The 12,509-nt window shown below is 36.8% G+C and overlaps 1 protein-coding gene and 1 pseudogene across 3 annotated transcripts in view; one reads left to right on the forward strand and one right to left on the reverse strand.

The window, feature by feature from the left end:
* Positions 1–12,509, reverse strand: part of SPIDR (scaffold protein involved in DNA repair) — a 396,715-nt gene that overhangs the window by 13,103 nt on the left and 371,103 nt on the right. The gene's annotated exons all lie outside the window — the stretch shown is intronic.
* LOC150004489 (ribosome maturation protein SBDS pseudogene) lies at positions 3,312–4,051 on the forward strand (annotated as a pseudogene).

Here is a 12,509-nt window from a genome sequence, read left to right on the forward strand (position 1 = left end):
CAGCTTCAGAGAGGGACCTGTAGGGAACTCTACATTAAAATGGTGATATATGAAGGGAAATGTTTTGGTCAGAAACTGGATTTACACAAACTCAACAAGAGAATTCGAGAAGGAATAAATAAAGGTATAACAAAATATTTTCCAATCAGTGATTGTACCTTATGGATAACCGAATGACACGAGAGCTAGAAGGAATGGGAGGAAGAAATAGAGAATGTTGTTATAAGGGACTTGTATTACCCTTGAAGCTGGAGAGTGTTATCTGAATATGGACTTGATTAGTTTTAAGTATATACTGAAAATTCTTGGGCAAGCACTAACATTTTTAAAAAAAAGTATAATTGATATACTGAGAGAGAGGGGAAAATAGAATAATATGAAATGATGAAATAAAAATGAGAAAAGGCAAAAAAATGAGGAAAGGGAGAAAGAGTAAAAGACAAAAAGAGAAATGAAAATAAGAAAACCATTATAAATATAATGGGCATTAATCCAATTATATAAATATTTACTTTAAATGTAAGTGATCTAAATATACAAATTAATAGAGACTATCAGAGTGGTGGGAATACGGAACCAAATCTATATTGTCTACAAGAAATCCACTTCAAATATGAAGACACATAGAGATTAAAAGTATATGGAATAAAAAAAAGATATACTCTGATAACACTAATAAGAGAAAGCAGGAGTAATTATACTAATTTCAGATGGAGCAGACTTCAGGGCAAGGGAAACTCTCAGAGACAGGGCATTAAATAATGTTAAAGGGGTCAACTCACTAAGAAAATATAACAATTCTTAATGTGTATGTGCCTAATGGTCTGTTAAAGTATGTGAACCAGACTGATAGAACTGCAAGAAGAGATTTAAAAACTCATCATTATGATTAAGATGGCAAAGGAGGTAAATGCCATGCTTTGCCTCCTCCTCCTACATCTAAATTATGGCTAAATTATAGAATAACCACCTGGAGACTGGCTGAATAGAAGTCCTAATAACTAAGGATATAAAGGCAGCTACCTACTGCAGAATACTTTGTAGTTCCTAGCAGATGACCTTGGCTGGACATAGGCAGTGGCTGACCTTGGCAGTGCCGAAGCCTCTCCTAAGAGGCCCCAGACCCAACATACCCGAGCACTACCCAATTAGCTCCACAATGGCACCAAAGGGTGGATTTGGCAGGTGCCAGAGCCCCACTAAAGTGAATTCTGCTCTGAAAATCCCACCCACTGACTCATCAACAGCAATCAAGGCTAAACAATGAGAGCACACACCCCACACAAGAGACATCCTTGGAGCACCTGGCTCAGGTGAACAGGGAAACTGTGCCACTGGACCACATAGGACACCTACTACATAAGGCCACTCTGCCAAAACTTAGACACATAGCAGCTCTACCTAATACATAGAAACAGACACAGGGGGGCACCCAAAATGAAGAGACAAAGAAGCATGTTCCAGATGAAGAAATAGCACAAAACTCCAGAAAAGAACTAAACAAAATGGAGGCAAGCAATGTACCAGATACAGAGTTCAAAGCAATGGTTACAAAGACTTCAAGGAACTTAAGGGAAGAATAGATGATCTCAATGTGTACTTCAACAAAGAGATAGAAACCATAAAAAAGAAGATAGAAAACATAAGAAAAAAACAGTCAGAAATAAAGAATACCAATACTGAAAAGAAGACTACATTAAATGGAATCAACAGCAGGTTAGATGAAGGAGATGATCAAATCAATGATATGGAAGACAAAGTAGCAGAAAACACCCAATCGAAATAGCAAAAAGAAAAAAGAATTAAAAAAATGAAGATAGTTTAAGGGACCTTTGGGACAACATCAAATGTACCAACATTCAGATCATAGGGGTACCAGAGGAGAAAAGAAAGAGCAAGGGATTGAAAACCAATTTGAAGAAATAAAACTGAAAAAATCTCTAACTTGGCAAATAAAAGACATACAATTCCAGGAAGTGTAGGTAGTCCCAAACAAGGTGAAACCAAATAGGCCCATACCAAGACACATCATAATTAAAATGCCAAAGGTTAAAGATAAAGAGAGAATCTTAAAAGCAACAAGAGAAAAGCAGTCATTTACCTATAAGGGAGTTCCTATAAGACTGTCAGCTGGTTTCTCAACAGAAACTTTGCAGGCCAGAGAGGACTGGCACAAATTATTCAATGATGAAAAGCAAGTACCTACAACCAAGACTACTCTACTCAGAAAGGCTCTCTTTTATAATTGAAGGAAAGATGAAGAGTTTCCCAGATAAGAAAAAGCTAAAGGAGTTAATCAGCACCAAACCAGCACTACAAAAAATGTTAAAGGGACTTCTTTAAGAAGAAGAAAAAATATATGAATAAGAAAGTATCGTGGAGAAAATATCCTCACTGACAAAGACAAACACACAATGAAAGCAGTGGAACAACCAATATTGAAGGTATTTTGAAAGTTAAAAGGCCAAAGTTGGAAGATCATGTGTAACTATAATAATAACTTAAGGAATACACACAAAATCACACAGAAAAAGTAAAAAAATAATACAAAAACAAAAACATGGAAGGAGTGAGTAAAAATGCTATGTGTTGACCATCAACTTACAATAAAATAGACTGCTATAAACATAGCTTGGTATATATGAACACACGGTAACCACAAAGCAAAATCCACAAGAGATATGCAAAAAATGAAGAGAAAGAAATTCAAAGACAACACTATAAAAAGTCATAAACAGGAGAAAAGAACAAAAGAATAAGAAACAGAAAATAACTACAGAAAGAATCAGAAAACAATAAAATGGCTATAACTGCATATCTATCAATAAGTCCTTTAAATGGAAATGGAATAAATGCTCCAGTCAAAAGACAAATGTATAAAGAAGATGTGGTACACATATACCATGGAATATTACTCAGCCATAAAAAAGAATGAAATCTTACTGTTTGTGACAATATGGATGGGCCTAGAGAATGTTATGCTAAGCAAAGTAGAGAAAGCCAAACACCATATAATTTCACTTTATATGTGGAATCTAAAAAACAAAATAAACAAAATTGAAACAAACTCACAGATACAAAGAACAAATTGATGGTTGCCCCATGGGAGGGGTATTGCAGAGCTGAGTGAAAAAGGTAAAAAGATTAAGAAGTTAAGATTGGTGGCTAGGCTGAATTGGTCACAGTGCCTCACACTCTACCAGCCTTTACTGTGTCACATGCTAGTAGGTTGCAGGAAGGCACAAGTAGCCCTCAGGTCTTGGTGTGGGGCTGTCTTGGTTCACTGGACCCAAGGTCTATGAGCAGCTATAATGCTGATCTTCACCTCCACTAACCAGATCCGCCTAATCAGTGTAACTGTGGCACACAGGTAGCACACCAGAAGCACTTTGAAATCACCTGCTACAAAAACAAAGTCAAGGGCTAGCCGAGTGGAGTGGAAAAAGACCTTGATGAAGTTCTAAAGAGCCACTCACTGTTTGTTTTGCTAAAGGTCAGGTTGCAAAAGAGGAAGATCCCATTAGTGTATCTGGAACAGATGACCAGACTGAAATCTGTTTGCAGATTTTGACTAAAGGAGGGGTTCTAGTACCAGATAAATATTGGCACAGGCACCTGGAACAGATGTTCAGGGACACTGCAACTATTGTAGCCAACAAATTTGTGTGTGAACCCTGAAATAGAGATCATAAACTGTTATTCTGAGCAATGAAGGATGCCCACTATTCAGTCAAAACCAACAAGAGTACAAAATAGCAAGCTTGGGAAGTAATAAAGCAGTTAAAAGAGAAAATAAAGATAGAATATGCTCACATAAAATTTTGATTTATGCGCACTTTTCCAGTGAATGAAGGAAAAAGCTTCTAGAAAAGTTCAAGATCAAGGTTATACAAAGTGAGGATTATCATCAACAATTAGAAATTGTGTTTAATTGACTGAGGATGCTTTCAGAGAAATTGATGAGCTAATAAAAAAGGAGATAAAATGCAACGGTTCTTTGGAAGTACTCAACTTAAAAGATGTGAAAGAAGGAGATGAGAAATTTGAATGACGTTCTCAATCTCTTCAGTTTTAAGACACTGCAACTTTTTCATTTCCACAGTCCTATTTTCTTTCTGTGGTCTGCCAAATACTTGCTCAAACTATTTGATGTTTTCTGTCTTTGTGTACACAAAAAGACTTTCCTAAATAAGTATTACAATGTGGGGTTAATTTAGGTTTATTTATAAATTGGAGTTTTAGGTAAATATAAAAAAATCAAAATACAAAGTACGGAGAAGCATTTTGCTGCTGTCTCCTGCCCTTGTAGCTTTCCAAGGTGAAATGAGGAAGCTATTGTAAATAAAACATTACATTTTATAAATTATAACACAATTAACTCAAGGAGGATATGTCTATAAGACAAAAAGGGAGTACTTGCTGAAAAAGAAAACATAATGTCTTATTTCTACTTAATAAAATACATGTATAGGAGGAACTATATATATCATGGCCTGATAATAATGCTTAGATGATACTTCCTCATTATCTGTAAAATAGATACAATGAATGTGCAGGACTTAAATAATTTTCTTTTTTTTTTTTTAAGTGTCAATTTTATTTTATTTTATTTTTTTAAATGTATTTTATTGATTATATTGTTACAATAGTTCCAATTTTCTCCCCTGCTGCCATAACCTAGATTATTCTTGGTAAAAAATATTCATTTATTTCTAATTCTCAAAGTTTATATGTTAATATAGCTGAAATTACACGAAACCAATAAATCACTATTTATTTTTATTGAAAAAAAAAATGAAGCAGAAATTGAAAGTTACAAAATAGTCACAGAGATGTGAGTACAGCTTAGGGAATATAGTCAATAATTTTGTAATAATTGTATATGGTGTCATGTGGGTGTAAGACTTTCATGAGGGAGTCACTTCTTAAGTTATATAAATGTCCAACCACTGTGGTGTACACCTGAAACTAACATAATATTGAATGTCAGCTATAATTGGAAAATAAAAAACCCACTCTAATATTTTGTATGTTGTATTTGGAGACTTCAGCACCCCTCTATCAGTGATTCACAGATCCACAGACAGAAAATCATAAAGACATGATTGAACTGAACAACACCATCAATCAACTGGATCTAACTGACATTTATAGAATGATTCATCCAACAACAGCAGAATAACATTCTTATTGAAAGCTCATATGGAACATTCATCGAGATATACCACATTCTGGGCCACAAAACAGCTTTAATAAATTTAAAAGTTTAGAAATCATACTAAGTATGCTGTTTAGACTACAACAGGATACAGAAATCAGTAAGAAAAAGATAGATGGAAAGCCCCCAAATATTTGGAGATTAAACAACACACTTCTAAATAACACATGAGTCAAAGAAGAAATCTCAAGAGAAATTTAAAAATATTTTGAACTAAATAAAAATCAAAATACATTAAAACTTGTGGGATGCAAGTTTAGTGCTCAAGAGAGAAATTTATATCCCTGAATGTATATATTAGAAACATTATCTTAGGAAACAAGAAAAAGATAAGAAAATTAAAACCAAAGGAGAATATAAGCAATAACAAAAAGTAGAGCAGAAATCAATGAAACTGAAGACAGGAAATCAATATAGAAAATCAAGAAACCTAAAAGTTGTTTGTTTGTTTTTTTTTAAAGATAATAAAAATTTATCTCCTTCTAGCTAGGCTAAGTGAGAGTAAAAGAGAGATAAACAAGTTATTTATATCAGAAATGAAGGAGAGGACATTATTAGTGATCTCATGGACATTAAAAGAATAATAAAAGAATGTTATGTGAACCCAGATTTGATAATATAGGTGAAATGGACTAATTTCTTGAAATATACAATCTATGAAAACTCATGCAAGAAGAAATAGATGATGTGAGTAGGCCTATATGAATTAAAGAAATTTAATTATTAATTCACATTCTTCCAAAACAGGAAGCACCAGACCCAGATGGGCTCACTAGTGAATTCTAACACACATTTAAGAAAGAAATTACACTAATCCTCCACAATCTCTTCCAGAAAATAGAAGCAGAGGAAACACTTTCTAACTTGTTTTGTAAGGAAAGCATTTATCCAGTACCAAAACCAAATAAAGACATTACACAAAAGGAAAACTACAGACTCATATTTCTCATGAACATAGATGTAAAAGTCCTTAATATAACATTAGGAAAACTAATCCAACTGTATAAAAACAGATTATACAATGATCAAATAGGATAGTTCAATATTGAAAAAATAATGAATGTAATCATGTCAACAGCTTAAAGAAAAATCTATGATTATATCAATAGGTGTAGAAAAGCATTTGACAAAATTCATCATCCATTCATAATAAATACTCTCAGTAATCTAAGAACAGAAGGGAGTTTCTTCAACTTGGTAAAGAACATCTTCAAAAAACCTACAGTTAGAACAAACCAATAATGAAGTAATGTGATTTAGGAAACAGTGAATCAAACCTAAATGATTAATACAGGGGAGTCCAGGACAACAGTTTAGAGTAGAGCTGGTTAAGATTGGCTCAGAGGGACAGAAGGCTCCAGGAGGAAAATTGCAGAGGAAAATGTAAACTCCAATGATTGTCACCGTTTTTAAGGATTTGGAAAAAAATTACAAAACAGTGTAGGCAATGCAAGACAATAAAGGTCAATATAAAATTCCATGAAAAAAAAATCATACAAGAATACTCTTTTCCCATTGTCCATGTAAGAATGTCCAAACCTACAGAAAATTTTAAGAATTTATTCAATCAAAATGAGGACATTCTCAGAAGCAAGCTCTCAATGGACTGAGAAAATGCTCTGGAGAATGGCTGTTTTGAAGTTCTTTTTATGCATCTAGAACTGAATGAGGGAACAAGAAAGATCTTTTTATGCATCTAGAACTAAATGAGGGAACAAGAAAGATTACATAAAATCTATTGGTGGTAGTTCAAGAAAGTGGGAGAAAGCAAAGTGAGGAAATCTCTATGATTGGATAAAAAGCCAACAGAGAGACACATACTTCTTTTACATTGGTGGGTACAGGATAATTAACATTCAACACTTAGAGTAATAGGGATGGTATACAGACAGCAAGATCACATACTCCCTTGACAGTGGTTTTGCCTCCAGGGGTCTGGAAAAGAATACTCTGGTATTTCAAAGGTTTGTTAACCTAGATGCACAATGGACAGGGCTGGCTTGAGGCAAAGATAACACTTTTACTTCAGAAATTATAGGCCGGTGGTATGCCTACCCACCATGATCTGCCCACTTAAGAATTTATAACCAGGTCACACTCTGTAGTTACTTTTGGTCACTGAAATTGTCAGATTTATTACATAACCCCTCTTTTGCTCACACCATTCAGTAAAAAATATTCATACAATCATAAAAATAAAAATACCATTCATTCATTTCCATTTTTGAGAATCAACCTGCACACAAAGTGTACAAGGCTTAATTATGATATTAGAATAGATTATCACTCAACAATATACAGAAACAAATGTATGATGGTGGAAAAAAGACTGCAGAATAAGAAGGGTAGGAGAGCTAATACCCATTTCTTATAAAGTGTGGAATAAAGAGATACCATCTTTAGCAGATGAAACAACAAACAAACAAATTAACAAAACCCTTACAGCTAACATGATGCTTAATGATGAGAAAGTATATGCTCCCCTTAAGATTAGGAACAAAGCAAGGAAGTCCCCTTTCCCCACTTCTATTAAAAATAGTACTAGGAGTCCTAGCTAATGCAGTAAGAAGAAAAGGAAATAAAAGGCATACAGATTGGAGAAGAAGAAAAAAAAACTGTCCTTGTTTACAGATCACATAGTTTTCTATGTAGACTATCACAAAGAATCAACAAAAGAACTAAAGTTATAAAATAATTGTAGGAAGATTTTAGGATACAAGCTTAAAATACAAAAGCCAACTGCTTTCCTATATACTAGTAGTAAACAAACAGAATTTGAAATTAAAAACATAACACCACTTACATTAATGCTAAAGCAAAGGAAATACTTAGGTATAATTATAACAAAATATTTACAAGATCCAAATGATTTCTGCTAAAAGAAATTGAACATCTAAATTAATAGAGATATTCACATTCATGTATAGGAAGACTCAGCAGTATTAAGATGTAAATTTTTCCTAAGTTGGTCTACAAATTCAAGACCATCCCAATAAAAAACCCAGCAAGTTATTTTGTGGATATCAACAAAATGATTTTAAAGTTTATATGGAAGGCAAAAAGACCTAGAATAGCCAAGGTAATATTGAATAATAACCAAGTTGGAAGACTGACAAACCCCAACTTCAAGACATATTTGTACTATAGAGCTACTGTAATCCAGACAGTGTGATATTGGTGAAAGAACAGACATATAAATCAGTGGAACAAAATAGAGCCTAGAAATAGATTCACATGAATACAGTCAACTGATCTTTGACAAAAGTACAGACATGTCAATGGAGAAAGGATAGACTTTACAACAGTGTAAAAGAACTGGATATACATACAGAAAGAAGTAAATCTTAAAAGAAACCTTATGCCTTTCACAAAATTTAACTCAAAATGGACCATAGACTTAAATATAAACTGAAAAACTACAAAACTCCTAGAAGAAAACATGGAAGTGTGGGTTACCTTGGGTTTGATCATGGATTTTTAGATAAAAAACCAAAAACATAATTCATGAAAGAAAAAAATGATGTGGGTCTTCATTAAAATCAAAACTTTTGATATGATGGGCATGGACTTGGGGAGGGGGTTGTTGGGGGAGGGGGGGGTGCTGGGCGGAGGGGAGCAAAGGGGAAAAAATTGGAACTATTGTAACAATATAATCAATAAAATATACTTAAAAAAAAAAAAGATGGGCCAACTTTCTGTGAAAGAAAGTATTGATGTATTTTAAAATAATGAGGCACTTACTTTTGATATATACATGTGTATGTGCCTATATGTATATCACTGCATAGATATATATCAAAACATGCCATACACAAGAAAATTATATAATGTAATCAGAGAAAGATTTTTTTTTACTGTCTTGGAAATGATGTTAAAATTTTAAAAAATATATTGGTTAAATATGTCATGAATGTTTTTATGACTTACAAATATCTATGTATCTATGTATCTATATATGTATTTCTACACAAGACCTTAGAAACCTAAAATTTTTATCTTTACCATAAGACAGATATCTTAGTGTGATCAGGCATGGTGTTAGAGATTTTGAGATTTCTGTAAAGTAGCATTTTCATATTATTGATTAACAACATCTCAGCTGTTCCTAGGGGTTGCGTGAAAAACTAACTGTATATATGTTGTGCTCTAATGTTGCTCTGACAATTACCAGGAATAATTTATATTGATGGAACTTTATTATTATTATTAAATAGTTATTATTTAACTATTAAAAAAAAACTTTTGATATGCAAGACACTGGTAAGGGAATAAAAAGACAAGACACAGATTAAGAGAAATATTCTCCAAGGACATATCTGATAAAGGATGAAATACACAAAGAACTCTTAAAACTCAACCAGAAGAAAATGAACAACATGATTAAAAATAGGTTAAAGACCTTAGCAGACCCTCATCAAAGAAAATATACAGATGAAAAATAAGCATGTGAAAAGCTGCTCAATTTATATGCAATTAGAGAATTCAATTAAAAAAATTTTAATTGTTGTTCTATTATAGTTGCCCCAATTTTCCCACCCATTGTTCTCTACTGTACCCTCTCCCCCAAGAGTCAATCCTCATTCTGTTGTCCATGTTCATGGGTCATTAATACTAGTTCCTTGACTAGAGCCGAGCCCACATGCCCCCTCACCCTACCCCCCGCAGCCATCACTGTTAGTCTGTCCCTTGTTTACATGCCTATTTTGCTAGCTTGTTTATTTTGTTCATTAGGTTCCTGTTATAGGTGAGATCATACGGTATTTGTCTTTCGCTGCCTGGCTTATTTCTAAGCATAATACTCTCCAGTTCCATCCATGCTGTCGTGAAAGGTAGGAGTTCCTTCTTTCTTTCTGCTGTATAGTATTTCATTCTGTAAGTGGACCAGTTTTTTATCCATTCATCTACTGATGGGCACTTAGGCTGTTTCCAGCACTTGGCTATTGTAAATAGCGCTGCTATGAACATAGGGGTGCATAGATTCTTTTGAATTGGTGTTTCAGGATTCTTCAGGTATAATCCCAGCAGTGGAATAACTAGATCAAAAGGCAGTTCCATTTTTAGTTTTTTGAGGAAATTCTGGGAATTCAAATTAAAACAATGAAATACTGCGATAGACCTATAAGAATGGCAAAAATCTAAAACACTGAGAACACGACATGCTGCTGAGGATGGGGAGCAACTCTTATGCATCACTGGCAGGAATCAAAATAGAATAGCTTCCTTGGAATATAGTCTGGAAATTTTTAACAAAGCTAAACAGAGTCTTATCACATGATGCAGCAAGTGCACTCACTGGTATTTACCTAGATGAGTTGAAAACATTTCCACAAAAACACCTACACACAAATGTTTATAGCAGCTTTATTCATAATTGCCAAAGCATGGAAGCAACCAAGATATCCTTCAGGAGGTGAATGGATAAAAAAACTGACAACGGCATATACACCTGGACAACAGAATATTATTCAGTGATAAAAAGAAATGTACTATCAAGCCAAGAAAAGACATGGAGGAACCAACCTTAAATGCATACTGTTAATGAAAGAAGCCAATCTGAAAAGGCTATATACTGTGTGATTCCAACTATATGACATTCTGGAAAAGGCAGAACTATGGAGACAGTCAAAAGATCAGTGGTTGCCAGGGTTTGAGGTGGGGGGAGGGGATAGGGGGAGAGGTAGGACAGGTGGAGCACAGTGGATTTTTAGGGCACCGAAACTCGTCGTCGTCGTCGTCGTCGTCGTCGGCAGCCGTCCGTCTCGAGAGACGATGGCGTAGCTTCCTGAGAGTCTATCTGCACCGCCGAGAATGGCTGTGCAGTCCGATTCGGGAGTGACAATCCCTGCCGCACTTGGTACAGGTGAAGGCAGATGGCCGTTGTTGCTGCTGTTGACGCTGCTTCCGCCTCGATCTTTTCTGGACCGCCTCCTCGTTGCGCGCAGCCTTTGCGCGTGACGCACCTTGCCTGACCGCGAGCCTCCAGGCTAGGCGGTTGTCTGCTTGAACTTCCCATGTGTTGAGATTGATGGAGCATTGTGTCATGTCCTTTTTGCAGATGTCTTTGAACCGCAGTTTTGGGCGCCCTGTCATCCTCTGGCCTTCTGCTAGCTCGCCGTAGAGGAGGTCTTTGGGGATACGGCCTGCATCCATTCTTTTGACATGGCCGAGCCACCTGAGGCGTCTCTCGCTAAGAATTGCATGCAAACTGCTCATATTGGCTCGCTTCAGCACCTCGGTGTTGGGGACCTTACCCTGCCAGGCGACATGCAGGACGCGTCGCAGGCACCTCATGTGGAAGCTGTTGAGTTTCCTTTCGTGCCTTGCGTAGGTGGTCCACGTCTCGCTGCCATAGAGGAGAGTGCTGAGTACGCAGGCTTGGTAGATGCGCAGTCTGGTTTTCTCAGTGAGGCTGGAATTGTTCCACGCTCGCCGGTTCAGTCTGGCCATAACTGTGGCTGCCCTGGCGATTCTCCGGTTGACCTCCAAGTCGACTGACAGAGAGCTCGAGATGGTGGACCCGAGGTAAGTGAAGTCGTTGACAACCTCCAGGGTGTATCCGTCGATGGTGATGCATGGGGGAGTCCCCGTGCCTTGAGCCATAACATTCGTCTTCGTCAGGCTGATGGCTAGTCCGAACTCCTTGCATGCATGGGAAAGGCAAGTGACTAGCTGCTGGAGTCCCTCTTCGGAGTGTGATGTCAAAGCTGCGTCGTCGGCGAAGAGCATCTCACGGATGAGCACCTCTTTGACTTTGTTCTTGGCTCGTAGACGGGCCAGGTTGTAGAGCTTGCCATCGGATCTGGTGTGAATGAAGACACCCTCGCTGCAGTCCTTAAAGGCGAATTGGAGGAGCATAGAGAAGAAGATTCCGAAGAGCGTAGGCGCGAGGACGCAGCCCTGCTTTACTCCGCTGCTGACTGGGAAGGCCTCAGAGGTTGCACCGTTGTAGGACACCGTGCTGTGCATGTTGTCGTGAAAGGACATGACCACAGCAAGCAGATGTGGTGGACAGCCAATCTTCCGTAGCAAGCTGAAGAGTCCGCTTCGACTGACCAGATCAAACGCCTTTGTGAGGTCGATAAAGGCGAGGTAGAGTGGTTTATGCTGCTCGTGACACTTCTCCTGTAGCTGGCGTAGGGAGAAGATCATGTCCACTGTTGATCGGCCAGCTCTGAAGCCACACTGGGACTCTGGGTAGACGCGGGAAGCAAGGGTCTGCAGGCGGGCAAGAGCGACCCGGGCGAATACTTTGCCGACGACGCTGAGGAGAGAGATGCCCCGGTAGTTGTTG

The sequence above is a fragment of the Furipterus horrens genome, unplaced genomic scaffold (assembly GCF_987537825.1).
Source record: "Furipterus horrens unplaced genomic scaffold, mFurHor1.1.pri manual_scaffold_7, whole genome shotgun sequence".
Taxonomy (NCBI): domain Eukaryota; kingdom Metazoa; phylum Chordata; class Mammalia; order Chiroptera; family Furipteridae; genus Furipterus; species Furipterus horrens.